Raw genomic sequence first — 27,393 nt, 5'->3', positions numbered from 1 at the left:
TTGGAATCTGTTTTAATATTTAAAATGAATGCTTCAAAGGATGTAAAGTTGCCTAAATTTTTAGAAGTGATTTGCATTTTGTTACAATGAATTATTCCAAGGCCCCCTCCTCGACCTGAATCTCTAGACTTATGAAGGAACGAGTATCCATCTGGTGACGCCTCAGCTAGGGGTACAGTGTCACATTTACTAAGCCAGGTTTCGGTGAGAAGACACAGATCAGAGTTTGTACTTAATATAATATCATTTACCAAAACGGCTTTAGTGCCAAGAGAGCGAATGTTCAATAAGCAGCATTTAAAACTGTATGCTTCTTTCTGAATTGGTGATATACTTTTTGTTTTAATTTGTAGTAAATTTCTATTACAGATGCCCCTGGTGGAGGGTCTGGTTTTATCCCTTGGTCTAATTATACACCTTATTTTTTGGTTATCAATTAATTTAAGGTTTGTAAATGTTAATGTCAGTAAATGTTAAGAATTTCACGTAGCAAGTAAAAATGTGAGGTTTGAATACACAATGGGAGGTCAGAAAATCGATAGTCCATCTTATGAGAAGGATTTAGGAGTCGTAGTGGACTCTATGCTATCGACTTCCCGACAGTGTTCAGAAGCCATTAAGAAGGCTAACAGACTGTCAGGTTATATAGCGCCTTGATGTGTGGAGTACAAGTCACAGGAGGTTCTGCTCAAGCTTTATAACACACTGGTGAGGCCTCATCTGGAGTCCTGGATGCAGTTTGGGTCTCCAGGCTACAAAAAATGACATAGCAGCACTAGAGAAGGTCCAGAGAAGAGCAGCTAGGCTGATTAGAGGGCTACAGGGGATGAGTTATGAGGAAAGATTAAAAGAGCTGAGCCTTTACAGTTTAAGCAACAGAAGATTAAGAGAAGACCTGAGTGAAGTGTTTAAAATTATGAAGGGAATTAGTGCAGTAGATCGAGACGGTGACTTTAAAATGAGTTCATCAAGAGCATGGGGACACAGTTGGAAACTTGTTAAGGGGAAATTTCATACAAGCATTAAGAAGTTTTTCTTTACACAAAGAACGATAGACACTTGGAATATGTGACCAAGTAGTGTGGTAGACAAAACTTTCAAAACTCGACTTGATGTTATTTTGGAGGAATTAAGTGGACAGGACTGGTGAGCTTTGTTGGCAAAATGGCCTTTGTAGATTTCGAACTGTGTTTTGGGTCATTGTCTTGTTGGAATATCCAACCCCTGCGTAACTTCAACTTTGTGACTGATACTTGGTATTGTTGACCATTCTTGATACAAAATCTCTCCAGTTCAGTTCAATTTGATGGCTGCTGAGCATGGACAGCCTGCTTCAAATCCTCGCATAGATTTTCGATGATATTCAAGTCAGGGGACTGTGACCGCCATTCCAGAACATTGTACTTCTTCCTCTGCATGAATGCCTTTGTAGATTTTGAACTGTGTTTTGGGTCATTGTCTTGTTGGACTATCCAACCCCTGCGTAACTTTAACTTTGTGACTGATGTTTGAACATTATCCTGAAGAATTTGTTGATATTGGGTTGAATTCATCTGACCCTCGACTTTAACAAGGGCTCCAGTCCCTGAACTATCCACACAGCCCCACAGCATGATGGAACCTCCACCAAATTTGACAGTAGGTAGCAGGAGTTTTTCTTGGCATGCGGTGTTCTTTTTCTGCCACACAAAGCGTTTTTTGTTCTGACCAAATAACTCAATTTTTGTCTCATCACTCCAAAGCACTTTGTTCCCAAATGAATCTGGCTTGTCTAAATGAGCATTTGCATACAACAAGCGACTCTGTTTGTGGTGTGAGTGCAGAAAGGGCTTCTTTCTCATCACCCTGCCATACAGATGTTCTTTGTGCAAATTGCGCTGAATTGTAGAACGATGTACAGATACACCATCTGCAGCAAGATGTTCTTGCAGGTCTTTGGAGGTGATCTGTGGTTGTCTGTAACCATTCTCACAATCCTGCTCATATGCCGCTCCTGTATTTTTCTTGGCCTGCCAGACCTGCTGGGTTTAACAGCAACTGTGCCTGTGGCCTTCCATTTCCTGATTCCATTCCTTACAGTTGAAACTGACAGTTTAAACCTCTGAGATGGCTTTTTGTAGCCTTCCCCTAAACCAGGAGACTCAACAATCTTTGTTTTCAGATCTTTGGAGAGTTGCTTTGAGGATCCCATGCTGTGACTCTTCAGAGGAGAGTCAAAGGGAAGGAAGCACAACTTGTAATTGACCACCTTAAATACCTTTATATCTCATGATTGGACACACCTGTCTATGAAGTTCAAGGCTTAACGAGCTCATCCAACCAATTTGGTGTTGTAAGTAATCAGCATTGAGCAGTGACAGGCATTCAAATCAGCAAAATTACAAGGGGACCCACATTTGTGCACAGCCAGTTTTTCACATTTGATTTAATTTCATACAACTAAATACTGCGTCACTAAAAATCTTTGTTCGGAAAACACCGCAGTACTCAGATGTTCCTAGGAAATGAAAGACATACCCCTGTTATCTTTATTGTTGAAAGGAGAGTCAATTATTATGTAGGCTGAGAGGGCTTCCCAAACTTTTTCATATGTTGTATGTGCCAAGGGTTTATATCTGCACTCACTATCCTCCTTAAGAACTTGAGGATAAATATTTTCTGAGAGAATGTGCTGCATGTGATCGGGCAACAGAAACCTATTAGTAAAGTGCCAGTTTCATTTATCCAGCTGTTTGCTTTAGATACTTTGAAGCCGTGCGGTCAGGTGTCGCAGCGGCCTGTGTTCATATTGCGAGTCATCAGCGGCTCAGGTCAGGGATTGATGTCGGGGCTCATCGAGAACTACACATTTTTATAAAACACAAGAAAATTATCAAAGACATGCTTTTTTTGGATGGTGGCTGATGATGACTATTTTAACCATTTAATGGCGTCGGAGTGTTTTGTCAATGGAGATCTCCAGCAGATTACTTGTGGGTGTCAACATGGATTATTGAGCAACCAGGTTTCTGCCTTAACCGGGTTCCTCACTTTATTTCTGTTACGTGTGTGAGACTCACTGGGACCGTCCTGGGAGTTTAAATAGGCAGTTATGGACTTTTGCCACCCTTGCCTGAAATGTAAAAGGAGGGGTGCAGCGCATTTAAGTGAGAGCTTGCTTACCTCAGCCCCCTTGGACTCCCTGAACCGTTTCCTGAATAACAATCCTAATGTGCTTTATAACATTTATGTTTTGCAAATATCCCGGTTATATGAAGTTTAAAAAATTGTTTTTAAATTTTCAGCACAGTAATTCATCCATCCATTTTCCAACCCGCTGAATCTGAACACAGGGTCACGGGGGTCTGCTGGAGCCATAGGAAACTTAATTGGGTAGACTGATGTGTGTGGCTGTTTTTAAATCTTCCAGTTTAGTAGTACTTACAGTGATGTTGTCACATGTACAGAGTAAAGTAAAACTGAATACATGAATTCTAATCGTATGTGCTTTATGACCACTACAGGGGTGTCCCACTTAAGTAAAGCCAAGCAAATAGCTTCCTTCCTCCTCCGCCATTATTTCTGAGATTTGTATTGTATTTTCAGTGACTCTAAATCAAATACCCCTTGGTCCTGTTAACAGCTTTCAGCCTCTCATTTTCAAAGTAATGTCAAGTCTAGCGCTCTTCCACCAGGCTGGCGAGCCTTTTGTTGTGGTTATTTTTTACAAAGGCCGACTTGTGATGGTTATTAGGCCGACCTCCAGGTTTCTGGTTGCAGGTCTGGATCAGATGTCCCTCAAGGCAAGGCGTTTCCAGGTGACATCCCGGGGTGATTCCCACGAGGAACAACAGCGGGATGCTAAGGTGGGAGTGAAACAAAAACGCAGCTTAAGGCACCAGAAGCTGTAAACTACTCCCCTTTTTTGGTTCACAGTCACTCCTGGGAATTTCAGACGACTGCTAGAAGGCTAATTAGTATAACACGTCTCTCGAGAAACCGTGCCACATTGTCTGCAAAAATGAACGTGCTGGGTCACAAAAAGGGCCATATCGATTTTTTTTTTTTTTATGGTCATGTATTTGTCAGATTTTGTAAATCATGAGGACTTTCAAGGTTAAAAATCTCTAATAGCTGTTTGAATTTATATTTTTCACATTTAGAAACTAGGCAGACTGAGTGATTTGTTCAGCCAGTCGAAGGCGAGGATTGAACTGACACCTTCGTGGGTTTAGTACAGCTGTTGTATTTATTAAAACCAGAATCATTTGAATTGTTTTTGTAGTTCCTTGAAGTTTAATTTTTAAGGAGCAGTTTCTGCATCCAGCTAATCCACACAAACACACATACACTTCTGTGAAATGTGAGAAGAGGGGAATAAAAACCTACAGAGACATGGAGAGTGTGCAACCTTCATACAGACGGGCACTGGACCAGGACTTGAATCGAGTCTCCTGGGGCTGTGAGAAAAAAAGCTTCTCTTTTTATTTCAAAATATTCCAATATACATCATGTGATAAAGACGCTGTATAGCGCCCAACCTGACACAGACTCCCACTGAGGCACATGTAAAAACACAAAAGACTTTATTGTTCTTCAGCTGGAGGGCACGTCTTCCCCGTGAACCCCACAGACACAACACAGTCCAAGTAAGCACAAATCACAACCCTTTCTTCTGGCACCACCTCTCCTCCCTCGCAACCTGCAAACGCTGCAATGGAGTTCCAGCCTCATTGGGTCACATGTTCTGGGCCTACGCCAAATTAACATCATTCTGGACCTCTTCTTCTTCTTTCGAATGCTCCTGTTAGGGGTTGCCACAGCGGATCATCTTCTTCCATCTCTTTCTGTCCTCTGCATCTTGTTCTGTTACCCCCATCACCTGCATGTCCTCTCTCACCACATCCATAAACCTTCTCTTAGGCCTTCCTCTTTTTTTCTTCCCTGGCAGCTCTATCCTTAGCATCCTTCTTCCAATATACCCAGCGTCTCTCCTCTGCACATGTCCAAACCAACGCAATCTCGCCTCTCTGACTTTGTCTCCCAAATGTCCAACTTGAGGTGACCCTCTAATGTCCTCATTTCTAATCCTGTCCATCCTAGTCACACTTAATGCAAATCTTAACATCTTTAACTCTGCCACCTCCAGCTCTGTCTCCTGCTTTCTGGTCAGTGCCACCGTCTCCATCCCATATAACATTGCTGGTCTCACTACCGTCCTGTAGACCTTTCCTTTCACTCTTGCTGATATCTGTCTGTCACAAATCACTCCTGACACTCTTCTCCACCCATTCCACCCTTCCTGCACTCTCTTTTTCACCTCTCTTCCACAATCCCCATTACTCTGTAGTGTTTATCCCACGTATTTAAATTCATCCACCTTCACCAACTCTACTCCCTGCATCCTCACTATTCCACTGACCTCCCTCTCATTTACACACATGTATTCTGTCTTGTTCCTACTGACCTTCATTCCTCTCCTCTGTAGAGCATATCTCCACCTCTCCAGGGTCTCCTCAACCTACTCCCTACTATCGCTACAGATCACAGTGTCATCAGCGAACATCATAGTCCACGGGGACTCCTGTCTAATCTCGTCTGTCAACCTGTCCATCACCATTGCAAATAAGAAAGGACTCAGAGCCGATCCCTGATGTAATCCCACCTCTACCTTGAATGCATCGCTCACTCTTACTGCAGACCTCACCACTGTCACACTTCCCTCGTACATATCCTGCACAACTGTTACGTACTTCTCTGCCACTGCCGACTTCCTCAGACAATACCACAGTTCCTCTTGAGGCACCCTGTCATATGCTTTCTCCAGGTCCACAAAGACGCAATGCAACTCCTTTTGGCCTTATCTAAACTTCTCCATCAATATCCTCAAAGAAAACATCACATCTGTGGTGCTCTTTCTTGGCATGAAACCATACTGCTGCTCACTAATCATCACCTCACTTCTTAACCGAGCTTCCACTACCCTTTCCCATAACTTCATGCTGTGGCTCATCAATTTTATCCCCCTGTAGTTACTGCAGTCCTGCACATCCCCCTTATTCTTAAATATTGGCACCAGTACACTTCTTCTCCACTCCTCAGGCATCCTCTGACTTTCCAAGATTCCATTAAACAATCTGGTTAAAAACTCCACTGCCATCTCTCCTAAACACCTCCATGTTTCTACAGGTATGTCATCTGGACCAACGGCTTTTCCATTCTTCATCCTCTCCATAGCTGTCCTTACTTCCTTCTTGCTAATCCGTTGCACTTCCTGGTTCACTATCTCCACATCATCCAACCTCTTCTCTCTCTCTCTCATTCTCTTCATTCATCAGCCTCTCAAAGTACTCTTTCCATCTGCTCAACACACTCTCCTCGCTTGTGAGTACATTCTGGACCAAAATCTTTAAATGCCTTTCAGTCAGCCTTGGTGTCACAATCCCTCCTAATCCATTAACAGCTGTGTTTGGTGGGCTCACAAAGTGGCTTAAAGTGGAGAAGGACAAACAAACTGTAATTGTCTTTACTTCACTATTGGCACGTAGACTTATCTTGCTCAACTGGAAGAATCCTAACTCACCTGTTCTAAGTCAGTGGGTAACTGATGTTATATACTGTTTAAAACTGGAAAAAATCAAATTCTCACTTAGAGGAACTGTACAGAACTTTTTCAAAACCTGACAGGATCTAATCAATAGCATTTTAGAATAAGCTTTTAAATCAAGGAAGCAGGTCCTCTCCCCTCTTTTACTCCATTTATCTTTATTCATTTATTAATGTATGTATTTACTTATTTTTACTAGCTTAAAGTTTTACTCTGCTGGCCTAGCTGTCTTTCTCAGGGGTGGAGGGTTGATTTGTTTCAAACCTTTTTTTTTTTTGTAAAACTTGAATTATTTGTATGGAATGCTATTTGATTGTTGAAATAGAGAAAAAAAGAAAATGGAACAAACCAGTAGGTGGTCCATATAAACGGCCCACTGGACTAGTCTGCCCACACAGTGGCACTGTATAAGAAGGGCCGAAGCAGACTGGACTTGCTAAGGAGACTCGGGTCTTTGGATGTATACAGCAAGCTGCTGGAAATGTTCTGTCAGTTGTACCGCGTCCAGCTCACGTTAAGCGGTTTCTGTAGAAACCTAAAGTATCAGAGATTCACAGATGAGCATTTCTTACCTACAATGATGTCTACAGATATCACATCTAACCTAACAATGTTCCTTTGAAATGGATGGATGAATGGAGGTGATTAGATTAGATCAGGTCAGATTAACTTTATTAATCCCAAGGGGAAATTTAGATGCATACAGCAGCAGAAACATAAAAAACATAAAAGCCCTTCAGTAATGTCAGTCCATAGCTGGACTATTGGCTCTGCCATGACAAGAGGCTGGAGACTTTCCCATAGCACATGACGTGTTTCATGCACAGTGTTCTGAATCGTGGACTTTCTCAGTAGGTACTGGAAATGTAAGGAAGAAAAGGATTCCCCAGTTGCCAAAAACCTTCGGGGGAAAAAATAATAGAAATAAAAAATTCTACACACACACACACACACACATTTACACATATTATCAACAAAGTAATAATGATAATAATAGAAAATTTGAAACAGTTTGTAGGTTTGTGCCAATGATGTAACTTTAGCTACTGCGGGATTACAGGGTGAGTCAAAATTATGTTAACACTAATGGGATTGCGATGTATACAATTTATGTGCCACATATGGTACATGTTTAGAATATGACAAGGGGGCTCCGCCCCCTGCTCGCTTCGCTCGCCAACCCCTGGTCTTGGGTAACCCGAAATACATTTGATAGAGATTATCGTCTTTCTTGGTGATTGTTACATATGTATCATGTTCACTGCCACGACATCTGTAGGTCTATGTAATACATGTAAATGACAATAGCAGTTTAATTGTTATGTTATGTAGGTATAGATGTGCAGATCTATGTATGAGATATATTGGAGTGTAAAGGTGTAGATGACGTATATAGGAAGTACAGATGTACACAACATTTGTAGTATAGACGTACTATGTCGGGTTTGATCATGCTGTGGTTTGTGGACGTTTGGGGAGTCCGTACTTTCTGTGGTTTGACTGTGGGGCAGGACGCCGAGGCCTCTTGTGTTTGTTACTTCCGTGAGTACTTATTGTATTACTGTAATGTGATTCGCATATGCTGTGGAGTCTGGATCTTTGGGGCGTCTGTACTATCCTGGGTTTTTGGCGGCGGTGTTTTAGACGTGCGTTGTAGGTGCCTGCACCTTCCGTACTATGTCGGGTCTGACTATGCCGTGTAGTGTGGGCGTGTACGGTTCCGCACTCCTCCATCTGGTCTCGTGTGTGTGTGTGTTCTGTGGTTGTACTGTTAGTAATGTATCACTGTAATGTGCTTCACATATGCTGTGTACTCTGGACGTTTGGGGATTCTGTCCGTTTAATACGGAGCGTTCGTTTATTAATATTATACCTCCGGTGCCGTATGTGTGTTTTATGTGGTTGTCGTTGTAGGCGCATGCGCCCTCCGTACTATCTCGGCTTTGACTATGCTGTGTATTGTGGACATTTGGGGACTCCGTACTATCTCCACTTTGATTGTGGGGTGGGACGTCGAGGCATCTTGTTTGTTTTTTCTGTGAGTACTCATATTATTATATTACTGTAATGTGATCTACATATGCTGTGGAGTCCGTCCGTTTAATACGGAGTGTTCGTTTATTAATATTATACCTCCGGTGCCGTGTGTGTGTTTTATGTGGCTGTCTTTGTAGGCGCTTCCGTCTGACTCTGGGGTGCAGTGCAGAATCCTCTTTTCTGTGTGGCTGTGTTAGCTATGGGCGCGTTGTTGCTTCATGTCTTATTTATGTTAGTTGAGCTCTTTCGCTTTTGAGCCGTAACTCCTTCGTTCGCGGTGGATCAGACTTCGCTTGCGGTTTATGAGACGCGCGCTGTAGGCGCCTGCGCACTATGTCTCCTGGGTCCATCGCCGTGTACCTGCGTCTGTGCCTTCTGTGGACGAAAAAATGCACACTGAAAAGCAGACAGATAATATTTTCTCAATTCTTGTTTATTTATTTATTTGGAGTCGCAGTAAGTAGAGATTCAAAAGAGTATAACCTATAGCCGCAAAGCTCAATTGAACCCTGATCAAAAGCCAGGAGGGGTTTTTTATACTTCAGCATCTCATGATTAATAAGACAGAAAGAACATCCTTATCATAACAGCAAAGTTAAACAATATGTCTGTTGAGCTAAGCATTATCTGTGTTTTGGAAGCTAAGCACAGGAGAGACGCCTTTGCATAAACTACATGTCCAGTTCTGCAGCCTTGTGACCTTGTCCCTGAAACATTCACTCTGAGCAAAGGAAAACAAGAAACAGCTTACATTTTATTCATAGTGGACACTATTTCTCCTGAACCCTGGAATAACATATTTTTTGTTAATTCATAAGCCAAAGCGTCTCTCACTGGCAAGTTACAAAATAGTTTTACAAACACAAAGAAACACATAGTGCTGAGGAGAACATTCTTCTTCTACAATCCCCCTTTTTTTTTTTTTTTTTTTTTTTTTTTTTTTCTATGGGTTATACAGGAGTAACGCGGGAGAGAGTAGGAGAAGGGGAAGGAGTGGAAGGAAAGGAGGAAGAAATGGGAAGCATGCATTCGTCGTGTAACAGATAAGCTTTGGGCACGGAGGCAGTGAAATACTGGGACACAATAGATCTAATTAGGGGGACTATACAGCAGGCCACAAGCAACAGAATGATAAAAGCAACGGCAAGTGAAATAAAAACTGACCTAAGCCATCAGCCCCAGGGGCTAGAAATGCCAGAAGTGGTAGCTAATTTATTTGAAAGGGCAGTTAAACCTGGCAAAGCACGGTGATTGATCCATCGGCAGCCGTATTATTAGGGATGCAAGTGCAGCACGCATCACCAAACATAGTACATACACCCCCCTTTTCAGCAAGGAGCATATCTAATGCTAATCGATTTTGTCAAGTCATAAGGGATGTTCTATCAAGCTGTTCATGTATCCCTTCAACAGCCTCTTTAGTAAAATTCAGGAAACGCTGTTGGTTGTAATATAAGTAATTAATCCAATCTACATTTTTATTTATTGTAACTTGGGGGAAAATAGACTCAAATCCGGCAGCAACTTGATCTCACGCTTTAAATTTTATCAGGGACTCCACAAGGGACACCAATGGAATCAAAGTGAACGCCAGGGCCGTGAAGAGAGAATGTGGAGGGGTCAGCAGAGCGGGGTCGACGACGTCGGCCAGAGCTGGACGACATGCGAGGAGAATTCAAAGGGAGGAGGTGGAATGGCATAACAAGTTGGGTTAATGTGCATGTGCCAGTCCAAACAGGTGGAAGAATATCAAGTAATTTTAATGTACTGCACATCCACCAAACATCAGCACGCGGAGTGGACTGTGTCAACAGGAAAAGTGATAATGTAGAATTAAATGAGGTGGAGTTAACCTGGAAAATCTGGGAACAGAAGGAAGAAGGGATATGACCAACATTAGTACTTCGGAAGGGGGAACTATAATTACTAGAGAAGCAGGTATAATTGCCTTCATGAGACTGGAACATCGGGGGAGTCACATGAGGAGTGGGGGGGGAAAGAGGAGAGAAAGTGTAATGCAGTTAGAGTCTTTTGGTGTGGACGGAGAGGTAAAAAGGGCAAGGAGACAAGGAAGACCAACAGGGTAAATATTAGAAAGAGGGAAAGGGACGGTAGCCAAATGTGGCCTGGCCGTAGCACAGGCGTAGCAATCAGATTGATTTACTTGCTTAGCCGAATATAATACCCACTGTAACCAACGATTCTGATCGCCATAGCCAGTTTCAATTGAAAAAGTGGATGAGAAGGTGAAAATATTCATAATCTTAACAGGAGAAAAATCTGAACCAGAAGTTGGGGAGACGGGTGTGTGTGCAGGAGAATGAGAGGTGTTAGTAACAGGATTGTCAATCTTAATTAGAAATCTCCCTAAAGGTCTGTTCCAGATACATATGCCCCTAATATATAGGTTCCTGAGTCATGTAAAGAGGAGTTCTTCAAAATGATGATCAAGGGGTTACAATGGTTGTCAACACATTTATGAGAAGCATGTCCTTTTATGATAGAAAATCGATTTTTCAAACCGTATTTTTGGGCCTCAAAAGGTTGAGAACCCCAGTCCTCAGTTCCAGTGTTAGCAAAAACCCATTGCCAGGTGTCACAGTTACTTCCCCAATAATACTTCGTAACAGTCATACACACGTATTTGTCAGACCAGGTCCACTGGGCTTGTCGACCAGTCCCACAGTTGATAATAGAGCAGAAATCAACCTGCACTGATGTGGTGATTCCTAACAGGAAAGTCAAGGTGACCAGAGCAGTAGACAAGGGAAAAGAAAGCATAGTAGCACAGCAATCAAGGGTGCCATCTCTTGCAATGTGAGGCGTGAATCCAGGCGGGCAATCCTTCCATTTTCACTGCATGTGGTGTGGACAGAAGAACTTGGAACGGTCCTCTCCACCTCGGCTGATGCCAATGTTTCCTCCGAGTGTCATGGACGAGGATCCAAGTGCCTAAGGGAATCGGCGTGTCTTTAGATGGAAGATTAGTCCTCCAGGCCTGGTTAACCTGCTCGTGGACTTCTTTCAGAGAAGCTCGGAGACCTGTAAGACAAGAGAGAAGATCATTGTCCACAGTATGCAGGTTAACATTTCGCATAACCATGCCCACAGGCATGGGTGTCCGGTCAGAATTACAAACGGCGACAGTCCTAATTGCCGGTGTGTTCTTGCCCTCAATCTCATTAAGGCCAGAGGCAAAGTGTCTGGTCAGGATAAATTTGTCTGCTCACAGATTTTTGCTAATTTAGATTTGAGGGTGCCATTATCAGTTTGCAATTTCTGTGGTATGCCCCACCTAGGAATAATTTCTTTGATTAAAGCTTAGGCTACAGTTTTAGCATCAGCGTGTTTAGAAGGAAAAGCTTCCACCCATCGGGAGAACACATCAACAATTACTAGACAATAACGGTAACCTTTAGACGGAGTTAGTTCAATGAAATCCATTTGGAGGTGTTCAAACGGACCCATTGGATTAGGTGTAACGGCGGGACTTACCTGGACTTACCTGGGTGCCCTTTCCTACATTAGACTTTTGACATAATGCACAGCATCTGCAGAACTGCTCTGCATATGTAGAAAAGCCTGCAGCTTCCCAGTGTTTTTCAACATCCTGAATCATGGCGTCCCTTCCAGCATGGTCTAGACCATGAGCGATTTTTGCCATACCTGGGAAAGAAGCCTTTGGGAGGAAAGGTTTGTTAGTTTGCCTATGGGTCCAGACTCCATCAGAGAGGGACCCTTCTTTGGACTATTTTCTTTTTTCTCTGTCCGTGGCTGCACTCTGTAAAGAAACAAGTTGATTATCAGGGTCCTGGTTATTTCTCTGTTGGAATAAAGAAATTGATGTGTTATTATATGCAGCCTGTTTAGCAAAGTGATCAGCTAATTCGTTTCCTTTGCTGACAGGATCTTGTTTTCCTGTGTGAGCTTGACATTTAACGATCGCTAACTTTGATGGTTTAGTTATAGCTTCTAAGAGGGATTCAATAAGTTTTTGATGTTGGATCGGTTTGCCAGCGCTGGTCTTAAATCCTCTACTAAAATAGAATGAACGGTGTGAGGTACCTTTACTGTTAGGGGGCTCATGAGCACTTTGTTTGTCTGTATGTGGTTGCGTTAAAACTGCATTCATTAATCCCCCCTTTTTCGTCCACGAACACAGTGAATGGACGAGAATATAGTCAGTGAGAGTAATGCATTTTTATTATTATTTATTTATTTATTTTTTTTATTTTAATCACATAGAGCCTTGTCAGCCTGCTATACCACTGCATGTAGCCAGATGGCAGTGTTAGCTAGATTTTGTAAAGGCTGTGCTCCTCCTGAAAAACTTACAATCAAACAACTTCTCAGGCCGCAAGCTGGTACTACTTTTAAATTAGGAATTCATCTCACCGTGGTGCCATACATGCTAGCCTCCAGATCATGGAAAAGTCTGAGGCGGAACTGGGTCAGCGACAACAAGGAAACACTAATTTCCGTGGCGACCCAAATGCCAACTGTAAACAAAAATAATCCATCTCTGGAAACACACAGCACAACTCCACAACAAGAAAACATTCCCACCAAAAGCTATGCAGCCACAGAGAAATATGCTGACTTAACCTGTTGTTTTGTGACCGGTCTTGGAAGGTTTTGAATGATGGTTAAACGGCCGCTAGAGAGAGCTCTTGTATCGCAAGAAATGTCATGACCTAAATATTTAACGATAGCTTGAAGTAACTGCAGTTTTTTCTTTTTTTCTCTTTTCTTTTTTTTTTTCGACACTTTGTTATGGCCATTTTCACCTAAAAAGAATAGCAATTTTCTGAGTATCATGTGCACTTGTTGTTTATTTATTTTTCTTTTCTTTTTTCTTATCTATATACTGTATCAATTTATTATCTTTTTCTGGCCAAAACCATAAACACAAGGGGCTTCAGTATATCCCTGAGGCATGACGGTCCAGGTCCATCGGCGGTTTTGAAAGGTAAAAGCAACCCAGAATTGAGAATCAGGGTGCACGGGAAATGGAAAAGAAAGCGTTAGCAAGGTCAAGAACAGAGAAGTACCGGGCGGACGGGGGTATCGTGGAAAGAATAGTGGATGGATTAGGAACAATAGGTGTTCTAGGAAAAAAAACCACAGAGTTAACTTTTCATAGGTCTGGAACAAAACGGCAGGACCCGTCAGCCTTTTTTACAGGAAAAAATGGGGGAGTTGACTGGAAAGTATGTAATTGGAATAATCGCTCCTCGCCTCACGAGATCAGAATGTACGGCGGCGATGCCAGCCTCTGCCTCTGGAGACAGAGGATCCTGGACACGGTACGGGCGGAAGGAAGATTTTGAGAAAATCACCAGTGGCTCAGTGTGCTATCCTTCCATAATCAATTTTCCCTTGGGACCACAGTGCTAAGGAAACATGGGGAACCGAATCTCCTAAATAGAAAACGCTTTGTGAATATGTGAGGTGCACTGAAGCAACTGCTTTAGTAGACAACAAAAATACATGGAATGTGCAAAGTTTCAGGGCATGTGCTGGAGGAAAGAAAAGATTCTAACCAAGGTGTGTCCACTTCAGTAGGGAAATACTGGGCAGTACAAGGCAGGGTGTCCGGGACTTGTAAGTGAGGAAAATAGGCATGAGGGGAAAGAATGAAGGGCTTTCAAGAGGAAGGTGTGCGGAGAGATGTTCAGGGTCCAGGCTGTAAAAGAGGGCTTGGGGTGTGAAGTGTGGCACAGGAGCTTAGGAATGGAGCAGCAAAAATCCTTGTTCAGTTAAAGAAATTGAGACTGACAATTAAGTCATAAGATCCCATCCCAGCAGTTTCACAGGGCACAAATGATTTAACAGAAAGCAACGAGTCAATAATGAAACTGTTAATGCCGAGCTGTAATTGCACAGGAACCTCCTTCAGCGCATGGCTCCTGTGTCCATTTCAAAGGCAGTTTCTTTGCCATTAAAGTCAATAAAAGATCAGTTTCAGCATGACGAGTAAGCAAAGGAAACTGGAAAAAGTGGCTGGGGTCCCTGATATTTCTTAGGACCAAGGAATGTCATTAGGCTCAGGGAGAGGGGGTGACGGAGGCGCTTGTGTGGGCAGTTGCGTCTGAAATGTCCAAGTTCACCGCAGCAGCGGCAGGCATATGACGCTGGCGTCTGCTCCTCTGCTCCGAAGGGTTAGGCATCTGAGCAAAAGGATTATTAGGGTTTGATAAATGGAACCCGCGTCCTCTTCCGTGCCCTCGCCCTCGACCTCCAAAGAATTTTCCACGTCCTCTCCCCCTAGACAGGTCAGTTCTTCCAGTATAGTAATTTATTTGTGCAGCCAAAAGTTTGGTCTGTGTGTCTGACTCTTTTAATTTAGTCTGACTGTCAGCATGCTCTGCATGACGCTTGTCTTCCTCGAACGTTGCGGTCTTCCAGCTTTTTTGCAGGACGTGCAGACTTTGCTTTGAATGTCACTTCTCAGTCCCGAGATGAAAGGAGGCACTGCAGCACGAGTTCTATCGTTTGTATTGTCTAGCCCAGAGTGATTAGCCATCAGATCTTGCAATCGGTGAGCCGGCTGAAATTAGTGACCAGTTTGTGCCCTTTTTATATTTTTTTTCTGCCAGGGCTCCTTTCAAAGGCTCTCACTGGGCGAGGAAAGGACCTTCATTCCAACGCCAAGGGACACCGTTATGATCACCGTGATTTACAGTTGCCCATGCGGTGCTCAGCTGTCGACGGAGCACCTGTTTCCACTCTGCAGCATTTGTTTTATACATGTTATCCAGCTGCTGTAACAGCTCCACAAATTGCAGTCCACCGACTGCTCGTGCGCTGGGAGACAGATGACTCTTTTAATTTCTGCCATTACAATCCAGTAGCATCTTGTGAATGATCTGAATTATCTTCTTTAGGGTCAATATGTGAGGATGGGTCATAATGATATTGTTCATCGTAAAAACCTGCTCCAGACGGTTCGTCTGTTAACAGGGGTGTTGTTGGAGAAGAGGGTGCAGGAGGTGGAAGCGGGGGGAGTTTTGGTAAGGAGGGGGTGGACAGATTATGGGGTATAGGGGGTCTTTCTTTTCGGTCTGCTTTCTTTTACTTTCAGGCTTGGGCGCTGTCTCTATCTTCATTTTCTGCAACGCTAGCAATAATTCTTCCTTGTCTTTTTTGTGTTTTGACTTCAGCAGCCAGCAGGTTGTTACGCCTCTGCTTATTCCACTTCTTACATGCCTTTTTAAATCCAACCCAGTCTGCTTCTCTATTAACTGTTTAGGGGACCCGCCTTTCAATCCCGACGGTGTACTAGGAGCCTGGTGATTCTCTGAAAATAACCCTTCTAACATTAGGTTTTGAGGACCCTGGGGGACCTGTTTGACTGGCGTGCCATTACAATTTCCCATAGTAAGCGGCAGGCCTTCAATAGAGAGCAACCCAATCCCCGATTATTTCTCGTTCCACTTGTCGTCCCCGGAATCAACCAGTTGACAAGTGGAAATCAACCTCCCCTCTTCAAATTTCACACGTACTCTAACTGCCCCTTTCACCCCTATTCCTCTTAATATAGGAACGTGCCACTCGGTCCTTTCTACTCGAATTCTTAAGGGATGACTTACTAGCATTCACACTGTGCCGTCGCTCTCTATGAATCCCTAGAACCCTTCTAGGTCGATACGGTATAATTCTCTATTCTTTTAGCATGCTTTTTATTTTTTATTCTCTTTTATTATTCCCCCGTATACTTCTATTTCTTCCAGCACACCAGTCAAACCAACGGGGAATCCCCCGAATCTACTCACCGCGACTCCTTCTGCCTGCCTGGAAAAATCCCGTCCAGTTGCTTTTCGTTTCGGTCAGGAGGAGGTCAGCGACTCCCCACGCAGGAAAGCGCCCAAGGTTGGCCAGTCCTAACTTTTACCGGAGCTGGTCCTCGATCCCGGAAATCGGTCCACTTGGACGAACCCGCCCAGGGAGTCGTCTGCCCGTCACCTGCCCCACGTTGGGCGCCAAAACTGTGGACGAAAAAATGCACACTGAAAAGCAGACAGATAATATTTTCTCAATTCTTGTTTATTTATTTATTTGGAGTCGCAGTAAGTAGAGATTCAAAAGAGTATAACCTATAGCCGCAAAGCTCAATTGAACCCTGATCAAAAGCCAGGAGGGGTTTTTTATACTTCAGCATCTCATGATTAATAAGACAGAAAGAACATCCTTATCATAACAGCAAAGTTAAACAATATGTCTGTTGAGCTAAGCATTATCTGTGTTTTGGAAGCTAAGCACAGGAGAGACGCCTTTGCATAAACTACATGTCCAGTTCTGCAGCCTTGTGACCTTGTCCCTGAAACATTCACTCTGAGCAAAGGAAAACAAGAAACAGCTTACATTTTATTCATAGTGGACACTATTTCTCCTGAACCCTGGAATAACATATTTTTTGTTAATTCATAAGCCAAAGCGTCTCTCACTGGCAAGTTACAAAATAGTTTTACAAACACAAAGAAACACATAGTGCTGAGGAGAACATTCTTCTTCTACACTTCCGGTTTACCATTCTCGGTTAGTAATATGGATGGTGAACAGGTCGAAACAGTCCTGTAAATCATCTTGCACATATGAAGTATGTTTTGTGAATAAATTGTTTCCGTCATTCAAATGTTAACATAATTTTGACTCTCCCTGCATCAATGCGGGTGGGTGAACGCATATGCCATTACTGTTTGTATATCACTATATAGCCTCTCTTCAGGGCTAACACACTGACTCCATGTTGGTTGACCGGCGTGTAATATGGTAGTCTACGTGCTGCAGCAGGTGATCAAAACTCAAAGCTGACAGTATTTGAAGAGCTTGTGTGGAAATCATCACATTTCTTCATAGATGACACAAAAGCCTCTTTTCTTCTCTGCCTACATCGCCGTATCAGGAGGATTTTTAACACAAAGGTTCAGGTCTAATAAAGCCAACTGATCCATATTATAAGCACGTTACCCCAAGTTTGGCTTCCCTGCACTGGCTTCCAGTTCGTTTTCAAATCCATTTTAAGTTACTTGTATTTGTTTTTAAATCCTTTAATTGTTGTGCCCCATTTTATTTGTTGGAACTGCTGCCCCCGTATGTACCATCTTGCTCTCCAGGTGCTTTTACTTGTCCCAAAGTCACAATGCAAACTCAGAGGTGATCGGGATTTTTCAATTGCAGCTCCAAAATTCTGGAACGATTTGCTGGTGCACGTTAGGCAGGCTCCTTCACTTGCTGTCTTTAAATCTTATTTAAAAACACACTTCGACTCCCTGGCCTTTTAACCACCCAGTGTGAGACGTTGACAATCTGTGTACTTTTTATTATGAATTTCTTCAGCTCTTATGTGTTTTGTGTTTTCTGTTTCTTTTACCCTTTGGTTGTTGTGTGTCTGATATGTTGGGTTTTATTGTACAGCACTTTGGTCAGCCTTGATGTTGTTTTTAAAGTGCTTTATAAATAATAATAATTAAATTAAAATATATATATACAGTGGAACCTCGGGTCACGCCCGTAATTTATTCCAAAACTCTGGTTGCAACCCGATTTGGTCGTGACCCGAAGTAATTTCCCCCATAGGATTGTATGTAAATACAATTAATCCATTCCAGACCATACGAACTGTATGTAAATATATATATTTTTAAAGATTTTTAAGCACAAATATAGTTAATTATACCATAGAATGCACAGCATAATAGTAAACTAAATGTAAAAACATTGAATAACACTGAGAAAACCTTGAACAACAGAGAAAACTAACATCGAAGGAGTTCACGCTAAGAGCCTTACAAACCGCTCGCTGTAAACACTTTATTTTTTAATAAGAGTTTTAAGCACAGGGAAAAAAACGAACATTTGGAAAATCCATAATTTATACAAAAACTAACCACAAACAAAGAAAACTAACCTTGCATGTGTCGAGTTCTGGCGTGAAGGAAGTGAGGAGGAACTGGGTGGAGAGGAGATTACAGTTTTGAGGTAAAGTCCGTGACGATGCGGGTTCGCTGCATGCTCCCATCTCGCTTCTGGGAGCCTTTAAACCCGTCACCTTCGGTAATGTTACCGATGAGCACGACAGTGAGGCACTACAATGGAGCAAGGGGATGGTGCAAAAAGGGCCAAGTGCTTTTATTAACCTCTTAACCGCCCTCTGCCGGATATATCCGGCATCGTAGCATTATTGCTGACGCCTTACTGCCGGAATTATCTGGCACATTTGCCTATGGTTATGTGAATGCCTGCCGCGTAGTATAACTGACAGTTTGGCGTGGGTATTATTACTACATTGTATTTCGACAACTCTGCGGTTGTATTGGCTGGTCACGTGATGTGATTCGGAAGTGAAAGTTGTGAATATGGCGAAACGTAAACTGACTTCAAGTGAGGTTTTGCAGGCGATTTTGGACAATTCTGATCATGATTGTAGCAGTTCTGAAGAAGATTTTAGCGACAATGATGATCAGCAACGTGTGCTGCATTATACTGTGAATGACGACGCATCGGATGATGGTGATGAGTGGGTGTATCCCCAACATCTCAACTGGACTGCTGCCCGTTATCTGAGCCAGATAAGAAAGATCCAAACCGTGACCGCTTGTTCAAGCTACGTCCTTTGATTGACCATTTATTTGAAACATTTCAGCAGGTATTTCAGCAGGTAAATACTGCTTGAATAAATGTAAAGTAAAAAAACGAAAATTGTTCAGATTTCGCCTGGCATGGGGAATATTTAGGGAGTTGGCGGTTAAAGGGTTAAAATAAACAAAACAACAATCAAAAACAAAGTCCAAATTAAATAAAGTGCAGTGCTTTCAGAATCCTTCAATAAATAAATAATCCCATAAAAACAAGTGAAGAGGAGGTTCATATCCAATAGAAAAAAGTCTTCATTAAATACAACGAGGTTAAAACAATGCTGGGACCAGTCTCTTTAAAAACAAGCCCAGTGCATTCTTTAACTGGTGACCCCCCCTGCTTCCCCCTATCCAGGCTTCGCAACAGGGGAGCCACTCTACCTGCAGCTGTCCTTCCTTCTGGTCTGGAGAATTCACTGCCCAAGCCTCACGACTCCCGCTGCCTTCTCGGCCTTACGCGGCCAGCCGTCCTTCTTCTGGTCACTCCAGCTCCTTGCTCGCTCAGCTGGAGCGACCGCTTCCTTCTGCCCTACTGAGTGTCGGCCAGGCTGCCTGCCTGCGAGTATGCACGCTCTCGCTCGCTCGCTCACTCCGGTTCTTTCCACAGTGCTTCCTGCTTACTTCCTCACTCCGCAACTTCCGTCTTTATTTTCTTTTTCCTCCCTTTAGCCGCCTCGCGCTTCTATTTATGAAGAGGACGTGGCAGCTGTAGCACAGCGATTATTTATTTAAAACTGGCCTCTTGACGTGAGCTGTGGACCCGCCACACCACAAAGTTCCTCTGTGCGATGCACGTCTGACCGAGAACAATGTACTGTACAGGGAGAAGCTGAACACGTGCGTAAATCACGAACCAGAAGGGAAACTGGCTTGTTAGTCACCCGAGTGTGTGGTCGTGAACAGATGCAAAAGTTTGGCGAACTTTTTGGTCGGAACCCGCTTTGTACGTATTCAGAGACGTTCGTGACCCGAGGTTCCACTGTATATATTTTGCAAATCCAATGAAGGATGAACCTTAAACCCCACAGGTTAAAAACAGTCTGGTCTGCCTGATCACTGCCCCCCACAGGTAAGCACACAAAACTACAATCTGGGCTGCAGGTTGGTATTTAACAGAGGCAAACGAACGCGAATGTAACATCATATTGAAGTCAATTAAGCGCCACTACAAAACGCAACGTAAACGTGTAGGCTGCTCAGCGTATTCATTTAACTAATATGTGAGTGGATGGATGTGTGGTCAGGGCCTTAGACTGAAGCAAGGAAGCACTTCTTTAGCAAAGAGTTGTGGAACAAACTACTGAGCCATGGAGTTGAAGCAGAAACGTTGGCAACATTTAGAAAGAATCTGCATGAGATTTTGGGAACGTCTTAGCTGTTAGTTAAACACATGGGCTCGATGGACTGAATGGTCAGATTTCTTATGTTCTGATTTAGCTTCATACTTTCATGTTCTGTTGGTGTGCACATGAGCTCACACACACACACACACACATACTGTCACCCATACCTAGTGAATTCAGAGTCCCCATTAGCCTAACAGCATATCCTTGAGAGGTTAAAGGAAGAAGCTACCCAGAAGAAAGCAAACCTATGCAAGCAATTAAAAAATATAAGAAAAGACATCCGATTTGTCTGAATTTCAAGAGAAAAGCCAAGCAAAATGACACCTTTTATTGGCTAACTAAAAAGATTACAATATGCAAGCTTTCGAGGCAACTCAGGCCCCTTCTGTATTACATCTTGCCTGAAGAAGGGGCCTGAGTTGCCTCGAAAGCTTGCATATTGTAATCTTTTTAGTTAGCCAATAAAAGGGGTCATTTTGCTCGACTTCTCACCACATTCATAATGGCTAACACGGTACAACACCCTAGTACTCTGAATTTCAAGATACACATTGTCCAAAAAAAATAGCTGAAATTGGCACCAGTGACCCAGTTTGCATAAAAGACTAGTTGTGCAAGGTTAACCCACCCCCACGTCTTAGAGGGGGCAACATCCAGACAGACTGATAACAATCAACGTAGTACGTCTGATAGATCCTGGGACTTTGTTGGATGTAATAATGGTGCCTTCACACACGTCAGGAGGATTATGGGTAGCTGGGAAGGACTTCACCAAAGTTGCAACAAGCTGTCACAGTGCTATTATCAGTCCCTTTCATCTTCTGCAGCGTGTGGCCTCCTCATTGGATTACTGAGTAACATCACAGGCCGTCACTCTGCAGAGGTTGGAGGACATTCAGATGGTGTCCAGTTGTAGTTTTGCTCCATGATGAGCGCCACTGAATTCACGCATTGAGGTGACACCAGCGCAGTCAGCAATATCCTTGAGCATCTCTCTTGTCAAAACGCTGAAGATGATGCCATACAGCAGGACCCTCAATGTATGATGGGTCAACCGAGGCTGCTTCAAGCAGATCCAGTCATCCATTGTAAGAATATTACGGACATTTTTCAACAGGTCAGCACCTGAACACACATGGCTGCTGTCTTCAGGAAATGTAAGGACTTTGATGGACCAAGCATGGGGCTCTGCTACTGTCAGGTCCATGCTGTTTTTGCACCCGATTGATAACATTTGGAACATTAGGACACTTTTGATTGAAGTGGGTCATTCAGGCCAACAGGTTCACCAATCATACCTCCCTAAATTGACCAACATGTCATCAAGTTGAGTTTTGAAGGCATTAAAATGATAACTGTACAATATTTGGCTGGATGATGTGCCAGAGGACAATGTTGGGCACCTCCATGTCACATTCAGTCCCATTGAAACAATCATTTATTTCTATAGTACGTTTTCATACAAATGGTGTTACAACAACATTTATTTATATAGCACATTTTCATACAAAAAGTAGCTCAAAGTGCTTTACATAATGAAGAAAAGAAAAATAAAAGACAAAATACAAAATTAAAATAAGATAACATTAGTTAACATAGAAAAGGAGTAAGTTCCGATGGCCAGGGTGGACAGAAAAAACAAAAAAAAAACTCCAGATGGCTGGAGAAAAAAAATAAAATCTGCAGGGGTTCCAAGGCCACGAGACCACCCTGGGCATTCTACCTAACATCAATGATCTTAATCAGTCCTCATGGTTTTCAGGCTTCACGTAGAAGAATTAGATAACGGTCATGTGGACCTCTGGCCTTCAATCCATCAATCTAAGGACTTAATGGTACCCTGATTAGGTGGTGGGGGCGCAGAAAACCACTAAAATGAAGCCATAAGGACGCCATGTTAAACTAACGGGTGTTTAGCAGTTTTTTTGAAGTGCTCCACTGTATTCGCCTGGTGAGTTTCTATTGGTCAGCTATTCCAGATTTGAGGTGCATAACAGCAGAAGGTCGGCCGCCTCACCACTTCTTATAAGTTTAGCTCTTGGAATTCTAAGCAGACCTTCATTTGAAGATCTAAGGGTACGATTTCTGTCACAGTTATAGCATTCTTATTTCACGTTTAAATTTTGTTTTTTTACTAGCTGAAATACCCAGCGTTGCCCAGGTGAAAATTTTTTTTTGTAATTGTTTGACAAAACTATAATTAAAAAAAACACAACTTGAGAGATTAATTTTAGTTTTGTGGTGTACATGCAGAATTTTTGATGACAAAAGAAAAAACATCAATTAAATTAATATTATTATTAGATTGGTTTAATTCTGTTACCGCTAGAACATTGTTACAATGCAAAAATTGCAAGATGAAAATATACAGTCATCTTAATTCTTTGGATTTCAGTTTCTCATTGGCTGAGCTTTCAAAGTAGCAACTTCCTCTTAATATATGACATGCCTTATGGAGACAGTAGTATTTCAGCAGTGGCATTAAGTTTATTGGATTAACAGAAAATATGCAATATGCATCATAACAAAATTAGACAGGTGCATAAATGTGGGCACCCCAACAGAGATATGACATCAATACTTAGCTGAGCCTCCTTTTGTAAATCCAACAGCTTCTAGACGCTGTCCTCCTATAGCCTTTGATGAGTGTCTGGATTCTGGATGGAGGTATTTCTGACCATTCTTCATACAAAATCTCTCCAGTTCAGTTACATTTGATGGACAGACTGCTTCAAATCATCCCTTAGATTTTCGATGATATTCAAGTCAGGGGACTGTGACGGCCATTCCAGAACATTGTACTTCTCCCTCTGCATGAATGCCTTTGTAGATTTCCAACTGTGTTTTGGGTCATTGTCTTGTTGGAATATCCAACCCCTGCGTAACTTCAACTTTGTGACTGATGTTTGAACATTATCCTGAAGAATTTGTTGATATTGGATTGAATTAATCTGACCCTCGACTTTAACAAGGGCCCCAGTCCCTAAACTAGCCACACAGCCCCACAGCATGATGGAACCTCCACCAAATTTGACAGTAGGTAGCAGGTGTTTTTCTTGGAATGCGGTGTTCTTCTTCTGCCATGCAAAGTGCTTTTTATTATGACCAAATAACTCCATTTTTGTCTCATCAGTCCAAAGCACTTTGTTCCCAAATGAATCTGGCTTGTCTAAATGAGCATTTGCATACAACAAGCGACTCTGTTTGTGGTGTGAGTGCAGAAAGAGCTTCTTTCTCATCATCCTGCCATACAGATGTTCTTTGTGCAAGTTGCACTGAATTGTAGAACGATGTACAGATACACCATCTGCAGCGAGATGTTCTTGCAGGTCTTTGGAGGTGATCTGTGGGTTGTCTGTCACCATTCTCACAATCCTGCACATATGCTGCTCCTGTATTTTTCTTGGCCTGCCAGACCTGCTGGGTTTAACAGCAACTGTGCCTGTGGCCTTCCATTTCCTGATTCCATTCCTTACAGTTGAAACTGACAGTTTAAACCTCTGAGGTAGCTTTGTGTATCCTTCTCCTAAACCATGAGACTCAACAATCTTTGTTTTCAGATCTTTGGAGAGTTGCTTTGAGGATCCCATGCTGTCCCTCTTCAGAGGAGAGTCAAAGGGAAGGAAGCACAACTTGTAATTGACCACCTTAAATACCTTTATATCTCATGATTGGACACACCTGTCTGTGAAGTTCAAGTATTAACGCGCTAATCCAACCAATTTGGTGTTGTAAGTAATCAGCATTGAGCAGTGACAGGCATTCAAATCAGCAAAATGACAAGGGGACCCACATTTGTGCACAGACAGTTTTTCACATTTGATTTAATTTCATACAACTAAATTCTGCTTCACTAAAAATCTTTGTTCGGAAAACACTGCAGTACTCAGATGTTCCTAGGAAATGAAAGACATACCACTGTTATCTTTTTTTATTGTAAGGAGAGTCAATTATTATGCAGGCTGAGAGGGGGTCCCAAACTTTTTCATATGACTGTAGTTAACAAAAACAAATATTAAACAACAAAAATAATACCATGGCTTTTTCATGATAAAACTGTCGGTTGCTTTTACGGAGCACACCAGAAATGTTCCGAGCACCAACTGGATGATAACTTCCATACAAGACCGCAAGATTGTTACATTCTGCTTTATATACAATTTTTTTTTTTATTTTTTTGCATTTTACTGAAATATGTGGATTTATACTAACTCCAAAAATAATTAAAATAAGTAAACCAAAAACAAGTAGCAGCCTGAAGCAGCCTGTCATAGCTTGCTATAAAACAACTGAACTTTTGTACCTACGTTGGCAAGGAAGAGCCTCGTAATTGCTTAGAACCTGCCTTGTTGTGGAGATGGTTTATGGCTAATTGTATGGAGTGCATGTCGACGGTGCTTAACCCTTAGAAGTCTTCTGTTTGGTGCAACAATCGGTGCAGGGTGCCTGCCAAAGACCACCTTTACTTTTAGTGTGAAACCAAAAAAAAAGCTATAGGCAGAGAGCTGCTCAGGCGACTGCCACTGGACAAGTTGGTATTAACAGTTCAGGCTGGTGAATTGCACTAAAGTAGTTGGTGTTAATAGGGCACAGAGTCTACTTGGATGAGTAGCACTGAACTAGTTGGCATCAACAGGGCAGGGAGTCCACTCAGACTAGTGGCAATGAACTAGTTCGTTTTAACAAGCCAGAGGGCCTGCTTGACTGGTTGCCACTGAACAAGTTGGTTCTAACAGGGTAGAGAGCCTACTTGGGTGAATGGGACTGAAGTAGTTTGTGTTAATGGACCCAAGAGCCTGCTCAGGCAAGTGACACTGAGCTAGTTGGCATTAACAGGTCAAAGAGCCTATTCGGCTAATTGGCCCTGAAGTAGCTGGCATTAACAGGCCTGAGAGCCCACTCAGCCGATTGGCACTGAACTAGTTGGTATGAACAGGGTAGAGGGCCCACTTGGGTGAATGGGACTGAAGTAGCTGGTGTTAACAGACCTGAGAGCCCGCTTGGCCAAATGACACTGAACTAGTTGGCATTAAGAGTGCAGAGATCCTGTTCGGCTGATTGGCACTGAACTAGTTGGTGTTAATAAGCCTAGAGAAGCCTGCTCAGCTGGATGCCACTGAAGAAGTTGGTTTTAACAGGGTAGAGAGCACACTTGGGTGAATGGGACAGAACTAGTTGGCATTAACAGGACAGAGAGCCCACTCAGCTGATTGGCACTGAACTAGTTGGTGTTAATAAGCTTAGAGAGCCTGCTCGGCTGGATGCCACTGAAGAAGTTGGTTTTAACAGAGTAGAGAGCACACTTGGGTGAATGGGACTGAACTAGTTGGCATTAACAGGACAGAGAACCCACTCAGACGATTGGCACTGAACTAGTTGGTGTTAACAGCTCAGTGTTATTGTGACACATGTTGCTGAATTCCACATGAAAGCTGGTTTCAGATTTACCCAGCAAAGAAAAACAAGACGTCTACCAAGTGCTTTCCCGTGCACAGACTAATTATAAAGTTAAAAACACATGTCTGCTGGTTCACTTCCTTCTTTTAGCTTGGGGCCATATAATTATATTAAAAAAAAGACTTTGCATTTTAAAAAAAAGAAAAGGTCTTGCCAAATTAAATCATTTGATCCTCCTGCTTTTAATCATACTTGGCCCGTACCTGAAAAGGTGCAGAGCAAATGTAATAAAAAAGCTAAATTTGCCTCTGGTTAACACGCAGCTCTGAACAAACATCAGCAGTGTGAAACTCTCACCAGGACTGCACTTACTATACTTTCACATACATTTGGGGGGGGGGGGGGGGGGACAGGTGTCAGTAGCTTTCCAGATCTGCTCTTTCCAGTAAGGGTCTGCCATATACTGTCCTCCGCAGGAAACAGCCAGTGATGGGATGTGAGGTCATTTCATGGAACATTCACTCACGCTAGCAAATTTAATAATAATTTGTAATGAATTGTTTAATCGCACAACAGGATTTGGGTGATTTTCTGCTGTTCTTATCTATGGCTCCCCTCAGGTTGAATTGAAATCATCCAGAGATGATGATGACGACAAATGATTACATTTATATAGCGCTTTTCTTACTACTCAGAGCACTTTATATGGACAGAAGGGAGCCACTTGAACCACCAACATTGTGTGCCACCCACCTGTATGAGGCAGCAGCAGCCATTTTTTCTCTCATACGCTCACCACACATTAGATAGTAGACGGTGAAGGGGTGAGAGAGCAGCCCGTTAGGGACAGGGATGATTAGGGGGTTAGAATGACCAGGCCGTGGTGGGCAATTTAGCCAGGACATGATGATACACCCTACTCTTTACGGACGATGCCCAGGGATCTTTTCTGACCACAGAGAGTCAGGTTTTACATCCCATCCACTGCACTAGGGCATTGGGGTCTGCATTCAGACCATAGGGTAAGCACCCCATATATATATATATATATATATATATATATATATATATATATATATATATATATAATATTTGCAGCTGGAGATCCACAAAGGGAGAAAAATGAATCCCGTATCATAAAGTAGTTTTTATTCCTGAGCTTTCAACCCCTGCCAGAGGTCTGTACAACGAATATCCCCCCCCACTCCTGATCACACTGACTTAGCCACCTCCCCCATGTAATTTTTTGCCATATATTGCCTTTGATTCTTGTATGTCTAAGCATCATCCTCTGATGAAGACCCCTGGCAGGGGTTGAAAGCTCAGGAATAAAAACTACTTTATGATACGTGATTCATTTTTCTCCCTTTGTGGATCTCCAGCTGCAAAT

The 27,393-nt window shown here is 42.7% G+C and overlaps 1 protein-coding gene and 1 long non-coding RNA gene across 4 annotated transcripts in view; both read left to right on the top strand.

Moving 5' to 3' along the window:
* The window catches only part of rassf7a (Ras association domain family member 7a), a 228,286-nt gene that overhangs the window by 189,655 nt on the left and 11,238 nt on the right, over positions 1-27,393 (top strand). The gene's annotated exons all lie outside the window — the stretch shown is intronic.
* On the top strand, positions 25,185-26,209 carry LOC127526815 (uncharacterized). Its single transcript, XR_007934253.1, has 2 exons — positions 25,185-25,560; positions 25,713-26,209. It is a non-coding gene; the product is annotated as an uncharacterized LOC127526815 (long non-coding RNA).

The sequence above is a fragment of the Erpetoichthys calabaricus genome, chromosome 2 (assembly GCF_900747795.2).
Source record: "Erpetoichthys calabaricus chromosome 2, fErpCal1.3, whole genome shotgun sequence".
Classification (NCBI taxonomy): Eukaryota; Metazoa; Chordata; class Cladistia; order Polypteriformes; family Polypteridae; genus Erpetoichthys; species Erpetoichthys calabaricus.
This window is presented reverse-complemented; position numbering and strand designations above follow the sequence as displayed.